The 17,523-nt window shown below is 38.6% G+C and overlaps 1 long non-coding RNA gene across 1 annotated transcript in view; it reads right to left on the bottom strand.

Annotated features, from left to right (window-relative positions):
- Window positions 1–560: 560 nt before the first annotated feature.
- Window positions 561–17,523, bottom strand: part of LOC145720828 (uncharacterized) — an 18,383-nt gene continuing 1,420 nt past the window's right edge. Inside the window, exons 2-3 of the long non-coding RNA XR_014144036.1 lie at window positions 1,295–1,437; window positions 561–911 (exon numbers count right to left, since the gene is read on the bottom strand). This is a non-coding gene — a long non-coding RNA (uncharacterized LOC145720828). The remainder of the gene's footprint in view (window positions 912–1,294; window positions 1,438–17,523) is intronic.

Genomic DNA, 17,523 nt, shown 5'->3' with positions numbered 1-17,523 from the left:
TGGCAGACACAACATTAACCAACTGACCACTGTGAATATTATCAGTAATGGAATAAGTACAAATCATTCACAGTCTTGTAACATGAAATGAAAAGACAGCACCACGTCCATGATCCACTTCCCAGCAATGTGCAACCTGAGTCTAAGGATAAGCATGGGACAAGCCCACATAGAGGGACATACTACAAAATAGTTGCCTTGCAATCTTCCAAAGAGTCAAGGCTATCAAAGTCAAAGAAAGGGTGAAAACTGGCTCCAGAATGAAGGAGAGAACAGAGCCAAGACAACTAAAGGCAACATGTGATTCTGAACTGGACAACTTTTCTCTAACAGACATTATGGGGAAAACTGGAAAACTTGAATAGGGTCTAAAGATTTGATGGTTTAAAAAAAAAAAAAAAAAGAGGAAGAGATTCTTTGTACCATCCTTGCAACTTTTCTGGGAGTTTGGGTTCTTTTCAAGTAAATAAAAAAATCTATGAAACAATAAAATAAACCATTTGAATCTTAATAATTCTCTTCTTTGGTGATTTCATTCACTCTGAAGTCTGCATAGTCTTCCCCTACCCCATTTATGAGATGACTTTCTGCATTAGTGACCTGTTGGTACATGACAAACCACCCCAAAACATTGTTGCTCAAAACCACCATCTACTTAGGTCAGTACTCTGTGGTTCAGAAATTTCAGATGGGGTTAGCTGGGATTCTTCAGGGAGACGGGGCTGGGCTTACTCACACGTTTGCAGTCAGCCTCCAGTCCTCCAGGTAAGTGCCCCTCCTTCGTGGAGTTAGTGGGTGTCAGCTGAGACCACAAAGGCAAGCAAACACTTATTGGTCAGGATCTAGCCAGCTGGGCTGGACCTGTTCCCATGACTGCTCAAGGCTCCAAGAGGAACAAGGATGATTTCCTCCTGTTTGCAATAAAAATAAGAATAAATATTTCGTAGGATTTTTATGGAGATTAAACAAGATAATGAATTCTTAACTCTTAACACACAGTAGGCATTCAATAATTTTTTTCATACTCTCTACCCCTTCCCTAAACAAAACCTACTCCCCTCTTAGAATTTCTCTCTTGACATGCTCCCAGTGGTCCTGACTCATGGAAACACTGTGATCATTTTCAAATGCTCCTTTTGCTTTATCCATTCATATTCAACCTGCCCACCTAAAGCAAAGGGCTTATATCACAGTCTTCTATAGCTTTTATAATTTTTAAAAGGTTTTTAATAATCAAATTCAGTTCATTCCATTCCTGCCATCTTATTCAGCACACTGTGGATGAACATCTCACCTTTCCGGCCTTTTGCCAGAGCTGCACATCTTCCTCCATCCCCTGCATTGGGCTTATCAGCACCCACAACCGGGTGAGTCAGATCATACACCTGAGCTCTCCTCTTCAGTGTGTCCAGCCATTTTGCTCAGACAATTCACCTCCTGGTGGTATAACACAGGGCTCAAGTTAACTGGACTACATGGATTCAAGTTTCATCTCCAGCACTTACTAACCATGTGGCCGTACACCAGGTCCTTAGTTTCGCTTAGTTTCCCCATCTGTAAAATGGGAGTGATGACCACAGTGCTGCCTTATGAGGTGTTGAAGGATTAAATGAGAAAACCTAGAGAAAGCACTTAGTCTGTGCCTGGTACCTACCAGGGCTTTAATAAGGGTTAGCCATTCTTATGGCCCCCTGGGCCCAATCTTTTTCTCATCAACTCTGCTTGCTGCTCCCTTGATCCAGAACCTTACCATCCTCTGGGGGCACAAACACCATCAGCACCTAACTGAAACCCAGCCTCTAGCATGGCCTCCTCGAATCCATCCTCCCCCATCCTCCGCCAGAGAAACCAGTGCAAGGGGAAAAGGTCCAGATAACTTCTCTCTACTAAAAGCCTCACCTATAGCTGTCTTCCCAAACTATTTGCGATGAAGAATCAGTGCATTTCACAACCAAAGATTAATAAAGAACATATCTTTGTAAAACACAATAAAAATTAATTATTGGAAAATTTTCATGTAAAAAACAAACACAAAATACAAGCCCAAGGTTTCTATCATTAGATCTATTTGTTAGATTAATAAGCATAAATCCTCCCTCAAATTGCTTTGACAGTTTCTAAACACTTATTCCCAATTTCATTCATCTCTCTTTGGGCTCATGACAAATAGTTGTTGAACTCAGAACAATACTTTCTCCCTTCAGAAGCACTATCAAGTGCCCTACACTACTTAGGCTCTGGCTAGTCTCCTGTTGAATTCCCCCAACTCTTAATATATACATACACATATGTTTTATATAAATATATATATATATAATTCCTTGGGGTTTCCCCAACATACAACGTTTCTTTCTCTACTCTTTCCCACATGCAATTCCCCTTCCCATCTTTGTATCCAGAAAACTCCTAAACATCTTTTGAGATTCTATGAAGGTGTTGCCTGGCCTGAAGTCTTGCATATCTGCTGTTGGTATTGAGGCTCTGTCCCTGGCGCCGTGGCTGATTGCCTCCACTGTCCTGACCTGCTTCTTGTTTGACTGCCAGCACTCCAGTTGCTATGGTCCCCACTCCGTCTTGATAGCCATTGATTCCTAAGTCCTACTACCTCCCCCAAAGGTTCTGCAGTACTAGTGCTTATATATTAAAGGAAAACTTCCCCCTGAGTGACTAAAGCCATTTGAGACTTTTAGTGAATCCTGCTTATTCCATTTTTCTGTCCCTTCTCCTAGGATAGCTGCGGCAATAAACTTGAAGACCTATTCAGAAAATATTTCAAGGACACCTGCCTGTATATCAAAAGCTTTGCCAAATGCCTACTCTGTACCTGATACCCAGCCAGATGTGGTAAATACAGAAGTAAAGACAAGGTCCCTTCAGAAAAGTAACGCGTAGAGCAGTTCAAGAAGCACTATAATCACAGAATGTACAAGTGGTTACAGTAATTCAAGGAACAACAGGTAAGTGGTGATACAGATTTTAGTGCTGGGTCTCCATGAGTCTCATTTCTGCACATATTCTGCACAGAGGTACTGACAACTTTTTCTCTCTTTTCAAAGATGTTTGCACAGTGAACAGCCTTGGCAGATAGAAATAATGTCTCCTTCTAGAGCAGAGGGAAGAAATGTTTGTTGTGCAGTATAACAAAAATAGTGTCTCCTCCTGGGCAAAAGTTAGGCAGATTTTCTGGCATCCCATTTATTGAAAAGAGGTTTCCTAAGGTCGGGTGTCCTCAGTTTGAAGCAAACCCAATACATACACAGCATCCAGGACCATGTGTTGCCCTATGGTGCTTGGGTGGCTGGGGCGGGGGGGGGGAGGGGCAGAGAGCAAAAGTAGCTGACATGAGCATAAAGTGCATACTGCTTTCTCTGTGGGGAGTAATAAAGTCCTTGGTCTCTTACCCAGGAGTGTCATGCCTTCTATCAGATCCATGAAGCTGTGGTGGACTAACATGTTAGCTTGAAAGTAGGATAAAATAAAGAGTCTTCAAGTTCTTGATATTTAGATGGGGTCAGGGAATTATTTCAGTGTCCTAACACCTACTTGAGCTAAACATGTAGGTTTTGTGTAAGTTAGCCTCCAGTGCATTCTAGAACACAAAGTAAAGACCATATAGAAGGGCAAAAGGGTATAACCACACAGTGCATTTAGGAAAATTCAAGTAGAACAGGTTGTCCAGATCACCATCAAGGGTTTTACAAGCAGTCATGAAACTAAATCAGCATATTCAATTTAGCCTTAAGGTCCATTTTGAGATAAAACTTTTAATAATATTAACCACAGTCTTTGAATTAGCTAATACAGTACTTCCCAACCAAACTGATGAAGAATAACTATTCTGTGTCATGTTAATTGCTGTGCCAATAAAAATAGACTTTCCCTACACAGTTTAGTTTCTTAACTGCAAGCAAAGTTCAATAGGTTTTGGTGTTTTTGTTTTTGTTTTTGTTTTTCACTGAAGCCCTTCTCAATACTTCAATATGGAAAAAATTTTTTGAATCACCAAAGGGGAAAGTTAGCATACAGGGTAGGCCAAGCTAACCTGATCAGATATCCTTTGTTTGAGGAACTCTGATTAATGTTTCCCAGAATCATTGTTCTGCTCTTCCTGATATGAGTAATATTTGTATAATCCATTTAAAAATCACTATGGCATTATAAGCAACAAATGATAATTGAATAAAATTAATCTTTGGCTAGATTTGCTTTAAAATGTGTCTATGGGGGGTGCCTGGGTGGCTCAGTCACTAAGCGTCTGCCTTTGGCTCGGGTCATGACCCCAGGGTCCTGGGATCGAGCCCCGGATCCAGCTTCCTACTCAGCCAGAAGCCTGCCTCTCCCTCTTCCGCACCCCCTGCTTGTGTTCCCTCTCTAGCTGTCTCTTTCTCTGTGTCAAATAAATAAATAAAATCTTTAAAAAAAAAAAAATGTGTGTATGGGATTAGGATTCTGTGGTCCTAAACCTCCATAACCTAAAAAAAAAAGTGAAATTCCATAAAGGCTTATGTGCATCTGTTCTCTGCTCCAATGGTCTACAAATTAATAAATCATTCTATTAATTACACAGGAATATTTAAGTATTTCAGTCATACATCCTTATCTCTAGTGGACTAAACTATTCCAAGATCAATTCACACCATACATATATATATATACATACATATATATATATATATGAATTCACACCAAAAATATATACATATATATCTCACATATATATATATTGGAAATCTACCTATATAATTCAGACATTATTTACTTTGCCGAAAGAATGCACTTGGAGTTTTATTATGCTCCAGGTCACTGAAAATGGAGCATAGCATACTTGCATTATTTCAATGTTGAAAGATATATAATATATATCATACTATGTGTATTATATATGAATGTATATATATCATATATATACATTTCAGAAACACCTATGCAAATTCTTTCAACCTAAAACTGAAAGGATTAGGAAACCAAGTAAGACAAAGTTGATAACCCTTTAATTGTTGACCACTTTATAGCTGAAACAATGCTTTAACCATTGCTACAAGCACACACTACAATATAAATGTAAGTATCATTTCCTTGAAGTTGTAGGGAAAATTGCTATTTTTCACATTGAAAATGGTCAAATATATTTGGAAGCTTTGTCGTCATCTATCGGATGGCAAAGATTCAACATTTTGGCTCTCTGCTGTCTATAAATTCACCCTTGAATTACCCCTAGCATGGAGCTATCATACAGAAGATAGTCAATCAATATTTATTAAATAAGTAAATGAACTTTTCACCTTTTAGTTGATATAACTAATATTACACAATTTTAAGTACATTTGCTGATCTGTACAAAATTCTCTACCACCAATCCATTTCATCCAAATGGATTAAAAAGTTCACTAGAAATGAAGCGGGGGAAATCGGACAAGGAGACGAACCATGAGACTGTGGACCCTGAGAAACAAACTGAGGGTTTTAGAGAGGAGGGGAGTGGGGGGATGGGTTAGCCCAATAATGGGTATTAAGGAGGGCACGTATTGAATGGAGCACTGGGTGTTATACGCAAACAACGAATCATGGAATACTACATCAAAAACTAAAGATGTAATGTATAGTGACTAACATAACAAAGTAAAATTTTTAAAAATTAAGCAATAAAAAAAAGTTCACTAGAAAAACAGAGATATGCAAAAGAAATGTTTAAATGGTTTATCAGACATAACTAAATTACTAAAATCCTGAGAATTACATGAAAAATTAAACAAAACAATATAGTGAACAGAGATAATATTCTGCTTATATAAGTTATACATTTAAGTTGAAATGTAAATATGTTTGTCACTGTAGTTTTTTAGTGAAATCATTAATAGAGTTTTACAATGTTAATTTATTTCCATTTTTTGAGCTTCTTATGGTAAGTAGCATTTATTTCATATAATCCTCTGGATTTTATGAAGTTTGGGGGGGTTGTGGGTTTTTTAAGATTTGATTTATTTATTTTGAGAGAGAGAGAGAGTGAGCAAACATGAGTGGGGAGAGACACAGAGTGAGAGGGACAAGCAGACTCCGCACTGAACACGGAGCCTGACACAGGGTTCAATACCAAGGCCCTGCAGTCATGACCTGAGCGGAAATCAAGAGTCAAATGCCCAACCAACTGAGCCACCCTGGTGCCCCTAATCCTCTGGATTTTAACAAAGTAATATTTTGTTATTTAAATGTAATGCCGGGACACCTGGGTGGCTCAGTCATTAAGCGTCTGCCTTCGGCTCAGGTCATGATCCCAGGGTCCTGGGATCAAGCCCCGCATCAGGCTCCCTGCTCAGCGGGAAGCCTGCTTCTCCCTCTCCTACTCCCCCTGCTTGTGTTCCCTCTCTTGTTATCTTTCTGCCTCTGTCAAATAAAAAAAAAAATCTTTAAAAAAATAAATGTCATGCCAAGAAGTTAGAAATTTACGCTAAAATCAATAAAAGACTTTAAACCACATAGGTGACTTTTCTGTCCCTATCTCCAAATGACTTCCATGTCTCTCTGGTTCATGGGCCTAGGTTCTTCATGCGTGTGAGTGTTAGTTTTGGTGTAGCCAGGATAATTCTCAACGGCAAAGCCCACTTCACAAGCGTCCATGTATGAGGACACACTGCCACACATATCCCTAAATTAGTTGTGCTTATTAGGCTCACATCTGTCCTACAGAAAAATGAAAATCAACAATACCCAACCTCAATGAATATATGATCTATATGAGAAGACAGTCATATACAAAATTAACTGTTCTAGATTCTGGGGAAGATGGCAGAGTAGGAGCACCCTAAGCTCACCTTGTCCCACAGATACAAGTAGCTGACACCCACATCAGTGTAAATAATCCAGAGAAAAACCCAAGGACTGGCAGAACAAACTCTCCACAGCTAAATGTAGAGAACAAGCCACATTGATGTGGAGCATTTTTTCACGTGTCTATTGGCCTGTATGTCTGTATGTCTTCTTTGGAGAAATGTCTGTTCATGTCATCTGCCCATTTCTTGACTGGATTATTGATGAACACTTACCATTTACATCCACGTGAATGGAACTGAAGGGTATTATGCTAAGTGAAATAAGCCAATCAGAGAAAGACAATTACCATATGGTTTCACTCATGTGTGGAATATAAGAAATAGCACAGAGGATTATAGGGGAAGGAAGAGAAAACTGAATGGGAAGAAATCAGAGAGGGAGACAAACCATGAGAGACTCTTGACTCTGGGAAACAAATTGAGGGTTGCTGGAGGGGAGGTGGGTGAGGGGATGGGGTAACTGGGGGTGATGGGCATTAAGGAGGGCACATGATGTGATGAGTACTGGGTGTTGTATGCAACTAATGAATCACTGAACACTACATCTGAAACTAATGATGTGCTATATGTTGGCTAATTGAATTTAAATCTTTTTAAAAAGGCAGAAAAAAAGAAGAAGAAGAAGAACAGGCCACACTGAAAAGGCTAGGAAGGATGGAGGCACAGTTGGGAGCTAAATGGCCTCACAGGACTGTCTGCAGGAGGGAGAAATGCTAGGATGGAGAGGGGAAAGAAACAGACACCCAGGCACCCCAGGCACAGGGAAAACAAACCCTATAACATTTGGCTTTGAAAACCAGAGGGGCTGGAATTTCAAGAGTTCTTACAATCAGCAGGGCTTAACACCTGGAACTTTAAAAATCAGCAGGCTCCTGGAAGAGCCAGGAGGGCTAGAAGAAACAGAGTCCCCACCCTTAAAGAGAGAGTACAACAAAGAGCCCTACAGAGAAACAGCATGGAAGCAGCAGTTTGAAAAACACCTGGGGTATATCGGAAGGAGATTTGTTGGCTAATCTCAGAGCATGTGCTGGAGGGGCAGGGATCTTGGGAGACTTCTCCAGGAACAAAGGAGCTAGTGGGAGCCATTTCCCTTCCCTATACCCCAGCATTGACACACAGACACAAGCCAGAACTAGTCAGCACTTATACTCGCTATGTAATTTGCTAATAGCCCACGCGATGCCCACATTGTCCTACAGACATGTCCCCTCCAGCCAGGTCTCTGCTCCAGGTCCCCTCCCACAGAAGACCCACACAAACTTTGCTAACACCACGTGTCCCACCCCCCACATAGCTTCTGCAGATCTACCCCCTCCAACCTGGCCTGTCTCAGCCCCTAGCACTCTCCCTCCCACAAGCCCAGACCTTGCTGGTACCACAGGCCCCAGCCCCAGGTTCTCCTACAGACCTGCCCCCTCCAATATGCACTTGGCCAAAACCTATCCAAAACACAGTGCCACAAGCCTGGCAGTGTGTAAGCAGCCCCAACAGGGGCCAGCACCACTCCAAAGTGACCCCTACCCTGGAGGAGGGAAAGATAACCACACACACAGGTCTGACTGAGGTCCCACCAGTGGGCTGTGAGACAGACATCTGATCTAACTGCAGGCCCCGCCTCCCAGTGAAAGCTTCTCAGGGGACAGCACAGGGAAAACACCTTGTACTGCATCTCTGGCAAACACCTGGCCTGACTCAACTCAACCAAATGTGGCCACAGACTAGCCCACAAACAACACAGGCAAAGACAGCCATTGCAGAGGACTGGGCTGAAGAGGAAAGCAGCTCAGCCACAACAGCAGGGCACAAGCAACACACACAGGAGACTACCCTAAAGCACCAGCTTCTGGGTAACAGGATATCACACTGCGGGGCATAAGAGAACCTCTTCTTCATAAGGCCATGACTTTCAAGAGCAGGAAATATAGCTGATTTTCCTAACACAGAGAAACAGACACAGAGACTTAAACAAAATGAGGAGACAGTGGAATATGTCCCAGATGAAAGAACAGGACAAAATCACAGCAACACAGGAATAAATAATATTCCTGATAGAAAATTTAAAGTAATGGTTATAAAGATACTCATTAGGTTTGAGAAAAGAATGGAGGACCTCAGTGAGACCCCTAACAAAGAGACAGAAAACATAAAAAAAGAACCAATCAGAGATGAAGAATTCAATAAATGAAATTAAAAATACACTAGATGGAATAAATAATAGACTAGAAGAAGCAGAAGAAAAGATCAGTGACCTGGAGAACAGAGTAATGGAAAACAATCAAGCTGAACAAGAGAGGAAAAAAATAAGAAGAAAAAATAAAAATACACTTAGGGAACTCAGTGACAACATCAAGCATAATAACATTCACATTATAGCGATCCCAGAAGAAGGGGGGGCAAAAATTGTATTTGAAGAAATAATAGCTGAAAACTTCCTAAATTTGAAGAAGGAAACAGAAATCCAGATCCAGGAAGCACAGAAAGCCCCCAAAAAGTCAATCCAAGGAGGACCACACCGAGACACATAGTAATTAAAATGGCAAAAATTAGCGATAAGGAGAGAATTTTAAAAGCAGCAAAACAAAAGAAAACAGTTACATACAAGGAAAACCCCATAAGTCTATCAGCTGATTCTTCAGCAGAAATTTTCTAGGCCAGAAGCCATGATATATTCAAAATGCTGGGGGTGGGGGAGCCCTGCAACCAAGAACACTCTATCCAACAAGGCTATTATTAAGAATAGAAGGAGAAATAAAGAATTTCCCAGACAAACAAAATTAAAGGAATTCATGACCACTGAACCAGCCTTACAAGAAATGTTAAAGGGGACTCTGACTGGAAAGGAAAGGCCATAAGTAAGAGTAAGAAAAGTAGGAAGCACAAAAGCAGTAAAAATAAGCATATCTGTAAAAATCAGTCAAGGGAGTCACAAAATAAAACGATATAAAGCATGACACCACGTAGCTAAAACGTATGTTTTAGGAAGAGAGGAGTAAAGAATGGGTTCAAACTTAAGCGACCATCAACTTAATATAGACCCTAATATGCATAAGATGTTATATACAAGCCTGATGGTAACTACAAATCAAAGCCAGTAATAGATATGCAAAAATTAGAGAGAAAGTAACCCAAGTATATCACTAAAGGCCAGCAAACCATGAGAGAAGACAGCAAGAGAAGAAAGGAACAGAGAAGAACTAAAAAAACAACCATAAAACAAGAAACAAAATGGCAGTAAGTATATCCCTGTCAATAATTACTTTCAAAAAAAATTACTTCCAATGTAAATGAACTAAATGCTCCAATCAAAAGACCTAGGGTGACAATGGTTAAAAAAGCAAGACCCATCTATATGCTGCCTACAAGGGATTCATTTCACACCTAAAGACACTGAAGATTGAAAGTGAAGGGATGGAAGAGCATTTATCATGCAAATGGAAGTGAAAAGAAAGCCAGCATAGCAATACTTATATTAGACAAAATAGACTTTAAAACAAAGACTATAACAAGAGACAAAGAAGGACACTGTATAATCAAAAAGGAAACAATCCAGTAAGAAGATATAACAATTATAAATATGTATGCATCATCATGGGAGCACCCAGATATATAAAGAGGATAATAACAAACATAAAGGAAGTAATTGATAGTAATATGATAATAGTAGGGGACTTTAACACCCCACTTACACCAATGGATAGATCATCAAACAGAAAATCAACAAGGAACAGTGGCTTTGAATGGCTAATTGGATCAGATAGATCTAACAGAAAAATTCAAAACATTCCATCCTAAAACAGCAGAATACACATTCTATTCAAGTGTACATGGAATATTTTCCAGAATAAATCACATATTAGACCACAAAACGAGTCTTGACAAATCCAAAAAAGACTGAAGTCAGAACCTGCATTTTTTTCTGAACACAACACTCTAAAACTAGAAATCAAGCACAAGAAAAAAAAAATCTAGAAAGAACACAAATACATGAAAGTTAAATAATATGCTACTAAACAATGAATGGGTTAACCAAGAAATCAAAGAGGAAATCAAAAAATACATGGAGACAAATGAAAATGAAAATACAATAGTCCAAAATCTCTGGGATGCAGCAAAAGCTTAAGTTTTAAGAGGAAGTTTATAGCAATACAGGCCCACCTCAAGAAGCAAGAAAAATCTCAAATAAACAATGTAACCCTACACCAAAAGTAGCTAGAAAAAGAAGAAAAAAAACCCAGAACCAGTAGAAAGAAGAAAAATTTAAAAATCAGAGCAGAAATAAACAAAATAGAAACTAAAAAAAATAATAGAACACATCAATAAAACCAGGAGCTAGTTCTTTCAAAAGATCAACATAGTTGATAAACCTTTAGCCAGACTCGTAAAAAAAAAAAAAAAAGGAGAGAGAGGGGACTCAAATAAACAAAATCAGAAATAAAAGAAATAAAAACCAACACCACAGAAATACAAAGGATTATAAGAGAATATTATAAAAAATTATATGCCAACAAATTGGACACCTAGAAGAAATAGATAAATTCCTAGAAACATATAACTTCCCAAAACTGACTCAGGAAGAAATAGAAAATTTGAACAGACCAGCAATTAAATTGAATCAGTAATCAAAAAACTCCCAAGAAACAAAAGTCCAGGACCAGACGGCTTCACAGGCAAAGAAGAGTTTTTAAACTTCACATTTAAAGAAGAGTTAATACCTATTCTTCTAAAACTATTCCCAAAAATACAAGAGGAAGGAAAATTTCCAAATTCATTCCATGAGGTCAGCATTACCCTAGCACTAAAACCAGAGAAAGGGGTGCCTGGGTGGCTCGGTCGGTTAAGCACCTGCCTTCAGCTCTGGTCATGATCCCAGGGTCCTAGGATGGAGCCCCGCATCTTGCTCCATGCTCAGCAGGGAGCCTGCTTCTCCCTCTCTTCCCCGCTTGTGCTCTCTCTTGCTAAATCTGTCTCTATCTCTGTTTCTCTCTCTCTCTCTCTCTCAAATAAATAAATAAAATCTTTAATTAATTAATTAATTAATTAAACCAGATAAAGATACTACCAAAAAAAAGAGAGAGAGAGAGAAAACTACAGGCCAATATGTCTGATAAATATAGATGCAAAAATCCTCGACAAAATATTAGCAAACCAAACCCAACAATACATTGGCCAAAGCAATCTTGAAAAAGAACGAAATTGGAGGTATCACAATCCCAGATTTCAAGATACACTACAAGTTGTAGTAATCAAAACAGTGTGGTATCATCACAAAAATAGACACACAGATCAGTGGAAGAGAAAAGAGAGCCCAGAAACAAACCCATGATTATATGGGCAATGAATCTTGAACAAAGGAAGAAAGAATATGCAATGGGAAACACACAGTCTCTTCAACAAATGGTGTTGAGAAAACTGGACAGCAACATGCAAGAAAATGAAACTGTATCACTTTCTCCAACCATACGCAAGAATAAACTCAAAATAAATTAAGGATCTAAATGTGAGATTAGAAACCATAAAAATCCTAGAAGAGAGGACAGGCAGTAATTTCTCTGACATCAGCCATAGCCACATTTTTCTAGATATGTCTCCTGAGGCAAGGGAAACAAAAGCAAAAATAAACTTTTGGGACTTCATCAAGATAAAATCTTCTGCACAGCAAAGGAAACAATCAATAAAACTAAAAGATAACCTACTGAATGGGAGACGATATTTGCAAATGACATATCTGATAAAGGATTAGTATCCAAAATATATGAAGAACTTTTACAACTCAACACCAAAAAAAAAATGAATCCAATTAAAAATGGGCAGAAGACATGAACAAACATTTTTCCAAAGAAGACATACAGATGACCAACAGACACATGAAAACATGCTCAACCTCACTAATCATCAGGGAAATGCAAACCCACAATGAAATATCATCTCATACCTGTCAGAATGGGTAAAATCAAAAACACTAGAAACAACAGGTGTTGGCAAGGATGTGGAAAAAAAAGGAAACCACGCGCACTGTTGGTGAATGCAAACTGGTACAGCCACTGTCAAAACCAGTATGGAGGTTTCTCAAAAAGTTAAAAATAGAATTACCATATGATCCAGTAATTCCACTAATGTGTACTTATCTACCCAAAGAAAATTAAAACACGAATTCAAAAAGATATATGTACCCCTATGTTTATTGCAGCATTATTTACAATAGCCAAGATTTGGAAGCAGGCCAAGTGTCTGTCTATAGATAGATGGAGAAAGAAGGTATGATGTGATATAGATTGATAGATGATAGATAGATAGATAGATAGATAGATAGATAGATAGATAGATAGATACACACACACACAATGGAATATTGCTCAGCCATAAAAAAGAATGAAATCTTGCCATTTGCAACAACATGCATGGATCTATAGGGTATAATGGTAAATGAAGTAAGTCAGTCAGAGAAAGACAAATAGACAAATACCATAAGATTTCATTCATATGTGAAATTTAAGAAACAAAACAAATGAACACGGAAAAAAATGAGAGACAAACCAAAAAACAGACTTTTAACTCTAGAAAAAAACTGATGGTTACCAGAGGGAAGGTGGGTAGTGGGATGGGTGAAATAAACAGGTGAAGAGGATTAAGAATACATTTATCATGATGAGCACTGAGTAATATATAGAATTGTTGGATCACTATATGGTACACCTGAAATTAATATATAACACTGTATGTTAACTATACTGGAATTTTTTTTAATTAACTGGACTACAGAATGGAATTCATTTACTCATCCATTCATTGAGTCATTATTGATTCATTCAGCAACATTTATTTAACACATATCATGGCCCAGGTCCTGCAGAAGGGACCACAGATACAGAAACCAATAAAATACTGTAGTCCACTGTAGTGCTTCTTACTCCCCTTACGTTACTTCTGCCCCACCTTTGTCCAGGCCCTAGAGCTCTGCAACAACCCAAGAGGACTACTGTCTACAGTTTTCTCCAGAATCTCCAGCCAACAGGCCGTTGTCAAATCCTCCTAATGCACAAATTTAAGTAACTTCCTTCTTCAAAAGCTTTTAGTTGCACCCCCTAACCTATGAAGTAAATTATAAATTCCCTAAATGACAATAATTTAAGGATCTCGCTATCTTGGTCCCAATATATCTTTCCAGTCCCAAAAAACTAACACATTGATGAGTGATTTATATTACCCCACACCTTCCATATATATTATTTCATATATATTGCCCTAGCCTTTTCACATACATTATCTTCATAATAACACCAGAGATTCACAGAGCACTGTTGTGTGCTCCCCCAGCACATTTCATTTTCATCCTGAGCACACCACAGGCTTGATTTGTAAGCCCCAAGAGCTAGGTGGAGCCACGTGACTGGTTCTGGCCAATGGAAAGTGAATAGATTTCTAGGCCTGGTCCCTAAAAGATCTCCCACCTTCTCTTCCTCTCCCTTCCCTTCTGCAGTGAATGTGGGGACCAAATGTTGAAGACAATGGCATCCCAGGGGGAATCTCTCATGGTCATCCTACAGCAGAGCCTCTATCCCCACCCTGCGTCAGTGCCACCCCCCAAAATTAAATTGGACTAAGATGTTAGGAAACATTCGATTTTTATTGTTCGAAGTCACTGAGGTTTCTGAGTTCATTTGTTGTTACAGCATAAACTATTTTATCCTGACAATGCAGCCAGAAATTAATTTGATATCATTTTAGAAAGAAGAAAACTAAGATTCCAAAAGGCAAGTGACATCCAAACTCTATAGTTAATAAGTAGGACTATAAATTCAGGTCTCTACTTTCTGTGATGTTTTATTTTATACATCAACTTCAATGGGCTAAGGAATGCCCAGATAGCTAATAACACATCATTTCTGGGTGTGTCTGTAAGGGTGTTTCTAGAAGCGATTAACATTTTAATCAGTAGACAAAGTAAAGATTATCCTCACCAATGCAAGTGGGGACCATGCAGTTCCTTAAGGCGTAAATAGAACAAAAAAGCAGAGGAAGAGGGAAGTTGCTCTCTGTCTGAGCTAAGTCATCTACCCTCTCCTGCGGTTGGGTTTACATTACCTTGCATATAAGTCACCCAATAATCATGTTGAATGAATAAATGTGATGGTTTAACTATTTAATCTATCATCAGTACATACATAGACTTACAGCAAATGTCAATGAAAGTCACTTCTGATAATAACATGGAAGGATAATATATGCAAAGGCTCTTCTGGACAAGATGTCCACTTTGATCTCCTTTTTAAATACAGGACATTAGTTCTGATTTTTAAAGTGTATTTTGAAATCCTCTGATCTTCTCTAATGAGCCACTTGATTATATAAGGCTGTGCCTCATGTTTCAGAAATGAATTGGTACTGTCTGTGTTAGCCAGAGCTGGGCGTAGGAAATTTGAATAGTGGAGCAGACTATTAACAAGCAGTTATTCCTGTGTTACTTTTGTTGCCACAAACCAATTTACTTCAGCAAATTTTACCTACTAAAAAAAAAAAAAAAATTACACAAATTAGAGCATGTCTTTAAAAATAAATTGCTTCTCAATAAACCTTAGATGCAATTAGAATTATGATACTTATTATGAAAAGCTGTGTCTCCTTCCATTTGGCGCTCATGACAAAGGTTAAAAATGCCCTCCTATAAAATACCATATCATTAAACAAAGCAATTTTGTAATTACCCACTACACAATTGGATAAATTCCAAGTTTCGTAATTATTTTAACCTATAGATGATCTACTTGTACAAAAAAAATAAATAAATAAATCCAAAGGATAGAATAGAATTTCTCTTCAGGACTATTTAGTTTTGTTTCCATTCTCTCATTTGCTAAGCTTCTCTTTTAAAAAATTTTTTTAAAAAATAGCGAACAGTTTCTGCTCCTTGTGTCTCCCTCCTCAAGTAACTATGCATAGATATGTGTGTAGAATGTCGAGCTTTCTGCTTGAGAATTTTTAAAACCTAGCACTGGAAGTGAGACATACGGTGGGACGTGACATATTAAAAACTGAAGCCCCACCATCAACAGGTGTAAGAAAAATGCCTCAGGAGAAGTTGAAGGAACTCATTATAATAATCTGATGGAGACAAAACTCTGTAAAACACAAATCCCTGTTTCCCTAGGATCAAATTACATCACTATGTAGGCAAATTCCCACCATGCCAACTTCCTGTGTTGAGCTTCTAAGTTTCAGTCTAAACTGCACACCATCTCCTCATCTTTTCAAAGTGCCAAGGGGACAGGCTCTCTCACCCAGCTCCAGATAAATGTCCAGCTACCTCAGGGTCCACCACCACTTTCCCTGTCACACTAAGATAAAGCATATCACCTATGGGTAATTCTACAGAAGGAATCCATTCTGCACAATCCAACACACTCTGATGACAAAGGGGAAAAAACTCTTTTAAAACCATCCTTCAGAATTTCCAGGTCACTGGATGATTTTAAAACCAAGGTGATGACCAACCACTTTCATCAAATATCCATGATACACCTTAGGCATTTTGTAAAGTACTAATCCTAATACCCTCACCAAATGTCACCATGGAGTAGGTACCCTTGTTAATGATTTAGTCATTTTATTTTGAAAGTGGTATTATTGCTTTAGGCTCAGACCACTTCCCCACAGTATTTTGAGCAATCCCCAGGTACCAGTAGGCTGGGTGGAGTTTCTCTAAATGAAAATCTAAAAACTGATGGTATCTGATGAAGTTGCATTCAGATCTCACTATAAGAGCTTGATAATAACTTTTCTGGAAGGCCGCTTTTACTTTCTGGAAAAGTGCACAACAGGGGCACCTGGGTGACTCAGTGGGCTGAGCATCAGATTCTTGGTTTCGGCTCAAGTCATGATCTCAGAGTTCTGGAATCTAGCCCCACATCAGACTCTGTGCTCAGTGGGGAGTCTGCTTGAGGATTCTCTCTCTCCCTCTGCCCCTCCCCCACTTGTTCTCTCTCTCTCTCTCTCTCTTTCTCTCTCTAATAAATAAATAAATCTTAAAGGAAAAAAAATAGTGCACCACAGAACATGTTAACCAATGAATCACAGGGTCCAAGTTCAATGTTCTTAGAAACTCATCTCCCAGTCTGAGCATTCAGACTGAGAAAGAACAAGAGTCATTATATGACTACAGTGGCCAGACAACGCAGCCTGGATTTGTCCCTCAGCCTCCCCTCTTTCCGAATCTTTGTATGAGGATAGATGTCTAAGTTATCTGATCTCCACATATATTGAACACCCAGGGTAAGTTTCAACTGGAAAACAACTTGGAGCAATACAAAGAGAGCATACATTTATTCATCACTTCTTATGCTAGACACCTTGCTAGGTGTCTTATAAAAATTATCATTTTTAAATCCATATGACAATACTTTTTTTTTTTTTTTGCTTGAGAACTCTGAGGTTCTAAGAATTTAAGTGACTTTGTCAAGGTCACCTAATAAGAAAGTGATATAACTGAGCATTTATCTCCACAGCCTACTGTCTTTCTACTATAGCATGTTACCTTCATGGATTTTAAGTTCAAAATTTTGGGTTTATGTTTCTTAACCTCTAAACCTTATTTTTTTCTGTAAAATTGTAACATTCCCAAAATCACACAGCTGATAATTGACAATGATGGGATTTGAATGGGAAAATTGGACAGCCACATGCAGAAGAATGAAACTGGACC

The sequence above is a fragment of the Leptonychotes weddellii genome, chromosome 3, assembly GCF_054177405.1.
Source record: "Leptonychotes weddellii isolate Sample4059 chromosome 3, ASM5417740v2, whole genome shotgun sequence".
Taxonomy (NCBI): Eukaryota; Metazoa; Chordata; class Mammalia; order Carnivora; family Phocidae; genus Leptonychotes; species Leptonychotes weddellii.
The sequence above is the reverse complement of the archived record's forward strand: the minus strand, read 5'-3'. Positions and strand labels throughout refer to the sequence as shown.